This window comes from Pelmatolapia mariae, linkage group LG16_19 (assembly GCF_036321145.2).
Source record: "Pelmatolapia mariae isolate MD_Pm_ZW linkage group LG16_19, Pm_UMD_F_2, whole genome shotgun sequence".
Lineage (NCBI taxonomy): Eukaryota > Metazoa > Chordata > Actinopteri > Cichliformes > Cichlidae > Pelmatolapia > Pelmatolapia mariae.
In genome coordinates, this window is record NC_086241.1 from 32,125,334 (window position 1) to 32,132,860 (window position 7,527).

Here is a 7,527-nt window from a genome sequence, read left to right on the forward strand (position 1 = left end):
AAGTACAAGATATTTACAATAAGCAGACCTCAGTGCAAGAAAGTGTCTTTCCAACACTGAAAAGCACATATGGCCAACTTTAACATTAAAAGGTGTTCAAACAAGTACAAGATATTTACAATAAGCAGACCTCAGTGCAAGAAAGTGTCTTTCCAACACTGAAAAGCACAGAGGCCAACTTTAACATTAAAAGGTGTTCAAACAAGTACAAGATATTTACAATAAGCAGACCTCAGTGCAAGAAAGTGTCTTTCCAACACTGAAAAGCACAATGGCCAACTTTAACATTAAAAGGTGTAAAAACAAGTACAAGATATTTACAATAAGCAGACCTCAGTGCAAGAAAGTGTCTTTCCAACACTGAAAAGCACATATGGCCAACTTTAACATTAAAAGGTGTAAAAACAAGTACAAGATATTTACAATAAGCAGACCTCAGTGCAAGAAAGTGTCTTTCCAACACTGAAAAGCACATATGGCCAACTTTAACATTAAAAAGTGTTCAAACAAGTACAAGATATTTACAATAAGCAGACCTCAGTGCAAGAAAGTATCTTTCCAACACTGAAAAGCACATATGGCCAACTTTAACATTAAAAGGGGTAAAAACAACTACAAGATATTTACAATAAGCAGACCTCAGTGCAAGAAAGTATCTTTCCAACACTGAAAAGCACAGAGGCCAACTTTAACATTAAAAAGTGTAAAAACAAGTACAAGATATTTACAATAAGCAGACCTCAGTGCAAGAAAGTATCTTTCCAACACTGAAAAGCACAGAGGCCAACTTTAACATTAAAAGGTGTTCAAACAAGTACAAGATATTTACAATAAGCAGACCTCAGTGCAAGAAAGTGTCTTTCCAACACTGAAAAGCACATATGGCCAACTTTAACATTAAAAGGTGTTCAAACAAGTACAAGATATTTACAATAAGCAGACCTCAGTGCAAGAAAGTGTCTTTCCAACACTGAAAAGCACAGAGGCCAACTTTAACATTAAAAGGTGTTCAAACAAGTACAAGATATTTACAATAAGCAGACCTCAGTGCAAGAAAGTGTCTTTCCAACACTGAAAAGCACATATGGCCAACTTTAACATTAAAAGGTGTTCAAACAAGTACAAGATATTTACAATAAGCAGACCTCAGTGCAAGAAAGTGTCTTTCCAACACTGAAAAGCACATATGGCCAACTTTAACATTAAAAGGTATAAAAACAACTACAAGATATTTACAATAAGCAGACCTCAGTGCAAGAAAGTGTCTTTCCAACACTGAAAAGCACAGAGGCCAACTTTAACATTAAAAGGTGTTCAAACAAGTATAAGATATTTACAATAAGCAGACCTCAGTGCAAGAAAGTGTCTTTCCAACACTGAAAAGCACATATGGCCAACTTTAACATTAAAAGGTGTTCAAACAAGTACAAGATATTTACAATAAGCAGACCTCAGTGCAAGAAAGTGTCTTTCCAACACTGAAAAGCACAGAGGCCAACTTTAACATTAAAAGGTGTTCAAACAAGTACAAGATATTTACAATAAGCAGACCTCAGTGCAAGAAAGTGTCTTTCCAACACTGAAAAGCACATATGGCCAACTTTAACATTAAAAGGTATAAAAACAACTACAAGATATTTACAATAAGCAGACCTCAGTGCAAGAAAGTGTCTTTCCAACACTGAAAAGCACATATGGCCAACTTTAACATTAAAAGGTGTTCAAACAAGTACAAGATATTTACAATAAGCAGACCTCAGTGCAAGAAAGTGTCTTTCCAACACTGAAAAGCACAATGGCCAACTTTAACATTAAAAGGTGTAAAAACAAGTACAAGATATTTACAATAAGCAGACCTCAGTGCAAGAAAGTGTCTTTCCAACACTGAAAAGCACATATGGCCAACTTTAACATTAAAAAGTGTTCAAACAAGTACAAGATATTTACAATAAGCAGACCTCAGTGCAAGAAAGTATCTTTCCAACACTGAAAAGCACATATGGCCAACTTTAACATTAAAAGGTGTAAAAACAACTACAAGATATTTACAATAAGCAGACCTCAGTGCAAGAAAGTATCTTTCCAACACTGAAAAGCACAGAGGCCAACTTTAACATTAAAAAGTGTAAAAACAAGTACAAGATATTTACAATAAGCAGACCTCAGTGCAAGAAAGTATCTTTCCAACACTGAAAAGCACATATGGCCAACTTTAACATTAAAAGGTGTTCAAACAAGTACAAGATATTTACAATAAGCAGACCTCAGTGCAAGAAAGTGTCTTTCCAACACTGAAAAGCACATATGGCCAACTTTAACATTAAAAGGTGTTCAAACAAGTACAAGATATTTACAATAAGCAGACCTCAGTGCAAGAAAGTGTCTTTCCAACACTGAAAAGCACATATGGCCAACTTTAACATTAAAAGGTATAAAAACAACTACAAGATATTTACAATAAGCAGACCTCAGTGCAAGAAAGTGTCTTTCCAACACTGAAAAGCACATATGGCCAACTTTAACATTAAAAGGTGTTCAAACAAGTACAAGATATTTACAATAAGCAGACCTCAGTGCAAGAAAGTGTCTTTCCAACACTGAAAAGCACATATGGCCAACTTTAACATTAAAAGGTATAAAAACAACTACAAGATATTTACAATAAGCAGACCTCAGTGCAAGAAAGTGTCTTTCCAACACTGAAAAGCACATATGGCCAACTTTAACATTAAAAGGTGTTCAAACAAGTATAAGATATTTACAATAAGCAGACCTCAGTGCAAGAAAGTGTCTTTCCAACACTGAAAAGCACAGAGGCCAACTTTAACATTAAAAGGTGTTCAAACAAGTACAAGATATTTACAATAAGCAGACCTCAGTGCAAGAAAGTGTCTTTCCAACACTGAAAAGCACATATGGCCAACTTAAACATTAAAAGGTGTTCAAACAAGTACAAGATATTTACAATAAGCAGACCTCAGTGCAAGAAAGTGTCTTTCCAACACTGAAAAGCACATATGGCCAACTTTAACATTAAAAGGTATAAAAACAACTACAAGATATTTACAATAAGCAGACCTCAGTGCAAGAAAGTGTCTTTCCAACACTGAAAAGCACAGAGGCCAACTTTAACATTAAAATGTGTTCAAACAAGTACAAGATATTTACAATAAGCAGACCTCAGTGCAAGAAAGTGTCTTTCCAACACTGAAAAGCACAGAGGCCAACTTTAACATTAAAAGGTGTTCAAACAAGTACAAGATATTTACAATAAGCAGACCTCAGTGCAAGAAAGTGTCTTTCCAACACTGAAAAGCACAGAGGCCAACTTTAACATTAAAAAGTGTAAAAACAAGTACAAGATATTTACAATAAGCAGACCTCAGTGCAAGAAAGTGTCTTTCCAACACTGAAAAGCACAGAGGCCAACTTTAACATTAAAAAGTGTAAAAACAAGTACAAGATATTTACAATAAGCAGACCTCAGTGCAAGAAAGTATCTTTCCAACACTGAAAAGCACAGAGGCCAACTTTAACATTATTAAGTGTAAAAACAAGTACAAGATATTTACAATAAGCAGACCTCAGTGCAAGAAAGTGTCTTTCCAACACTGAAAAGCACAGAGGCCGACTTTAACATTAAAAGGTGTTCAAACAAGTACAAGATATTTACAATAAGCAGACCTCAGTGCAAGAAAGTGTCTTTCCAACACTGAAAAGCACAGAGGCCAACTTTTACATTAAAAGGTGTTCAAACAAGTACAAGATATTTACAATAAGCAGACCTCAGTGCAAGAAAGTATCTTTCCAACACTGAAAAGCACATATGGCCAACTTTAACATTAAAAGGTGTTCAAACAAGTACAAGATATTTACAATAAGCAGACCTCAGTGCAAGAAAGTGTCTTTCCAACACTGAAAAGCACAGAGGCCAACTTTTACATTAAAAGGTGTTCAAACAAGTACAAGATATTTACAATAAGCAGACCTCAGTGCAAGAAAGTATCTTTCCAACACTGAAAAGCACATATGGCCAACTTTAACATTAAAAGGTGTTCAAACAAGTACAAGATATTTACAATAAGCAGACCTCAGTGCAAGAAAGTGTCTTTCCAACACTGAAAAGCACAGAGGCCAACTTTAACATTAAAAGGTGTTCAAACAACTACAAGATATTTACAATAAGCAGACCTCAGTGCAAGAAAGTGTCTTTCCAACACTGAAAAGCACAGAGGCCAACTTTAACATTAAAAGGTGTTCAAACAAGTACAAGATATTTACAATAAGCAGACCTCAGTGCAAGAAAGTGTCTTTCCAACACTGAAAAGCACAGAGGCCAACTTTAACATTAAAAGGTGTAAAAACAAGTACAAGATATTTACAATAAGCAGATCTCAGTGCAAGAAAGTGTCTTTCCAACACTGAAAAGCACAGAGGCCAACTTTAACATTAAAATGTGTTCAAACAAGTACAAGATATTTACAATAAGCAGACCTCAGTGCAAGAAAGTGTCTTTCCAACACTGAAAAGCACAGAGGCCAACTTTAACATTAAAAGGTGTTCAAACAAGTACAAGATATTTACAATAAGCAGACCTCAGTGCAAGAAAGTGTCTTTCCAACACTGAAAAGCACATATGGCCAACTTAAACATTAAAAGGTGTTCAAACAAGTACAAGATATTTACAATAAGCAGACCTCAGTGCAAGAAAGTGTCTTTCCAACACTGAAAAGCACATATGGCCAACTTTAACATTAAAAGGTATAAAAACAACTACAAGATATTTACAATAAGCAGACCTCAGTGCAAGAAAGTGTCTTTCCAACACTGAAAAGCACAGAGGCCAACTTTAACATTAAAATGTGTTCAAACAAGTACAAGATATTTACAATAAGCAGACCTCAGTGCAAGAAAATATCTTTCCAACACTGAAAAGCACATATGGCCAACTTTAACATTAAAAGGTGTTCAAACAAGTACAAGATATTTACAATAAGCAGACCTCAGTGCAAGAAAGTGTCTTTCCAACACTGAAAAGCACAGAGGCCAACTTTAACATTAAAATGTGTTCAAACAAGTACAAGATATTTACAATAAGCAGACCTCAGTGCAAGAAAATATCTTTCCAACACTGAAAAGCACATATGGCCAACTTTAACATTAAAAGGTGTTCAAACAAGTACAAGATATTTACAATAAGCAGACCTCAGTGCAAGAAAGTATCTTTCCAACACTGAAAAGCACAGAGGCCAACTTTAACATTATTAAGTGTAAAAACAAGTACAAGATATTTACAATAAGCAGACCTCAGTGCAAGAAAGTGTCTTTCCAACACTGTAAAATCTAATTAGTTCCCAGAACTCAAAAAAATTGAGGAAACTCGTTGCCTCAAAAAAATTGAGTAAAGCTTAGCTAAAAATGACTAAGTTAGGACAACTTATTTATTTTGAGTACTCTGTACAAGCTCATTTGTTCCCAGAACTCAAAAAAATTGGATCAAGTTTACGTAAGATGACCAAGTTACGGCAACTTACTCATTTTGAGTACACTGTACAGCCTTGTTAGTTCCCAGAACTCAAAAAAATTGAGGAAACTCGTTGCCTCAAAAAAACTAAGTAAAGCTTACTTAAGATGACTGTTAGGACACCTTATACATTGCAAGTCTGCAGCATTAAGAATAACTTGATATTTCTGACTGTACAATACTAATTGTTTACCTACTGACAAACATTTCAAGTTCAACTAAATGAAAAAACAATTTGTGGTAACCTGATTATGACTAAAAATAATTAACAACACTTTTTGTAATGATGTTAAAATCAGCCCAACTTTTATTTTCAAACACAACAAAGTACAACAGCCAACATACTGGACACTGTTCTGCTGAACAACAAACAATTATATTGCCATCACTGTTATAATCTTACAATGAAACAAAGTCTCAGATGTAATTATTCTGAAAGTAAGTTTAGGCCTACCACAAGTTTGTTTTGTACTTACATTACTTATATTATCAAAATAAAATATTTGTTGTTCTGTCACAAGTGCAGTCTCTAATTTAAACAACACATATATTTTGCATTCCAACACATGAGCTGGAATGTTGTAATATTTTAAGGATGCTTGTTTCCAGTCCAGGTATTACTGCCTGAATGACTGTCATGGATCGAGCTGATCCAAATGTAAGTGCAGAAGAAAGTCTTTAACTTCCCTTAAGTACAGTGGCAGTGGATGTGGGTTGGAGATGCAATGAGCTTGAACTTGCAGGCGACCATCTTCACTGACCACACCATCTGTGACGGAGGACTCATCTCTCCTGGTGTCCTGCAAGCAAACAATCATATTTTTTGGAACATGAACTTAATTGCTTTCTTAAAACATTTTTTTCTGCTTTTGGTATAAAACAGACTCCAATTTAGACAATCTCAGGCTCCCTCCCCACCGGAGAGGTGACATTCAATGTCCCAATTGTCAATCTGGATAGCTGTGACCACCACACAACACACAATATTGTCATGAAAGCATCATTTTAAAAAGGGCTATGCAAACATGGGCAATAACTTTCATTCTAATGATGTGCAAAATGATTTGGGCACAAAACAAATTTTGCTGTTAGAAAACTTGCAGACTTCACTATATACAGTGTAGACCCTCTAAACTAAGTTTGGGATGTGATCTTTCAAGAAATGCAGACCAAACTGTTGTTGTTTGTTTACTTACACAGCATGTCTTGTAGAATTAACTGGAGTCACAGCAACAGCATAGTGCAGTCATATCTCAAGTCTAATAACAGAAGACAGGAAAAGATCAGTAAAGAAACAACTTCCCCAAACCAAAGCACAAATACAACAATAAGTAAAACAGGCTGATCTAAAGTATGATTAAAGTTCAGCCTGATTAATATAAATGTCACTGACAGTTGCTAATATATTGGAAAACCAAAACACTTACCACTGAGTTGATGTCTTTCTGTCCAACAACAGGAGTGCTGGTCCCGAGCCTCAAAGACAGTAAGAAGCAAGCAGAGGGAGAAAAAAACAGAACATTTTTCAGAAACTGATTTGATCCTTAATGGCTGTGCAATCATTGTAACTTAGAGTTTGCTTATGTTGATAAATAAAGGCTAGATTTGACATCAATAGATGCCACAGATGTTCTAAAGCTGCCACAAAGCATGAAAAAAAATGGACGTCTCCGAAAACGTCGGAGCATTTTTGCAAATATGTGATGTCTTGATAAATCGAGCAGATATTTGAACTTTACACAGCTACATTCTCGCCTGAAAATATCTTAAAAGTTTATTTTGTGACCCAGAAAAAGTAATAAGTTTTTTAGCCGCGCTCCTCCGCCATTGCCGCGCTTACAAGTACACATGCTCCGACAACCGTGGCCGACAAATGCGATCCTCTTTTTCCCCAGATTACCCTTTCTGGGTCACAAAATAACCTTTTAAGATATTTTCAGGCGAGAATGTAGCTGTGTAATGCTCAAATATCTACTTAATTTATCAAAATATCACATATTTGC

At 35.3% G+C, this 7,527-nt stretch overlaps 1 long non-coding RNA gene across 1 annotated transcript; it reads right to left on the minus strand.

The window, feature by feature from the left end:
* Positions 1-6,183: 6,183 nt before the first annotated feature.
* Positions 6,184-7,045, minus strand: LOC134646310 (uncharacterized). Its single transcript, XR_010096655.1, has 3 exons — positions 6,952-7,045; positions 6,721-6,783; positions 6,184-6,324 (listed from the first exon to the last, which is right to left on the minus strand). It is a non-coding gene; the product is annotated as an uncharacterized LOC134646310 (long non-coding RNA).
* Positions 7,046-7,527: the final 482 nt, after the last annotated feature.